This window comes from Canis lupus, chromosome 17 (assembly GCF_011100685.1).
Source record: "Canis lupus familiaris isolate Mischka breed German Shepherd chromosome 17, alternate assembly UU_Cfam_GSD_1.0, whole genome shotgun sequence".
NCBI classification, from domain to species: domain Eukaryota; kingdom Metazoa; phylum Chordata; class Mammalia; order Carnivora; family Canidae; genus Canis; species Canis lupus.
In genome coordinates, this window is record NC_049238.1 from 57,236,280 (window position 1) to 57,237,947 (window position 1,668).

Sequence of the window (1,668 nt, forward strand, 5' to 3'; positions counted from 1 at the left end):
TGGGCCCGACATTCAGCGGCTCAGCGCCCTGCCTAGTGACTCCTCCATCCTCTCTGCTGCTCCTAGGCAGCCAGGGCAACTTTCTGCCTACACAGGGAAAGTCTTTCCCTGCCAGCTCATCTGGACAAAGAAATGGCCGTAGCCGACCTGAGGGTGGCCGTGGGACAGGGCACCTGGAAATCTTTCCCTCCTGTGTGGACCTTACACAGAGGGGAGCGCGAGGGCTCGATACCAAAGGTGGTGAAGGAGACTTGGCGGTGGGGCCAGGAGCCTCCATCTGCGCAGGGGGGCAGCGAGCCTCGCATCCTGAGCATCCTGAGTGCCGCAGCTGGACCAGGGCTGATAATGAGCCTCTGTGCCGGGTCCCGGCGGCGTCCCTTCCACTGGCCAGCAACCCGATACCCCCTGGTTAAAGCTCTTCACCGTCACTCCCACATTGTGGCCAAATGACTCCTGAGTGGAGGCAGGCCTGGCCCCAGCACTGGGTGACATGGAAGGTCCTGGTTGCTGAGGCTGACGGAGGCAGTTTCAGCACCAAGACCCCACAGTGAACTCCTTGTGGATAGGACACAAGGCCCAGAGACTTAGCTCAAGACCTCCGGTGAGTCGGGGCTTTTTCCCGTGACGACAGACGCCACTCGAGATCTTAGGAGAGGCATGTATTGTGCTACCAGGAAGGCCAACCAGACTAAGGGCCTCCAGAGAGCTTGGGGGGGAGGAGCAGGCTGCGGGGGCCAGCAGAGGGGGCGCCACAGCTGGTGTAACAGAGGAGTGCAGCACGCACCTGGAGGGGCCTGGGGAAGTCAGCCCCTGCTGTACCAGCTGCTCCAATCGGGATTTCACTCAGATTTTCTGGGGTCTGTGCTGACAGGAGCAGCCCTGGGCAAACAGTGACATGGGCTGGCTCAGCGTCTCCTTCCCGTGTGCCCAGCGCCCTATTATTCCAGACAGCCCCCTCCCAGCCAGCCCTGTTCCCCACCGATGAATCCATCTTCTCTCCTGCTGCAGGGCAGCTGAGGAAGCTTTTTAAAAGACCTGGTGTCCTCTGTACCCCTCCCCAGCTCAATCTCCACCTCCCCAAACCCTGGCTATTTGGTTCGAGGGTCCTGGAAAAAGTGGTGCCCTAATCCAAGGGAGACAAATCAGTCTCTGGCAGAAGCATTCCCTGCTAGGTAACTGAAGTCTCTTTTTTGGCTGGAGGAGTCAGAAAGCATGCTGTACTAACCTCGGCCCTGTGTTTATTTGCCCAGATAACACTGGCAAATTCTGAGCAAGGAGCTACGGCTGCCCTTGAGGTCATTTCCGGCCCAAACTGCATGATGGCATCTTTACATCAGTGAAGGAAGCCGGGTGCAGAGGCCGTGTGTCCCCACAGTTTCCCCTGTTCCTAGGAGAATGGAATTGCATTAAGGCAGGTGTGTGTGAGGTGAGTGCTCAACAGTTTTACAGCTGTGGGGGTCGGTGGGGCTCCAGAGAGTGGGGCCCTCAGAGCCAGGAGGTCCAGGAGGCTCCTCTGCATGTCAGCTGGGGCATGTCAGCTGGGGCACGCCTGTGCTCTAGTTTCCAAGAAATACAAGACTGATTTCCTCCTCACTTTTGCAGTGTGTTTTATGGGTTTAGTACCAGCTGCAACATTTGGAAATTGATAGAAAACTTAAGAAAGGAATA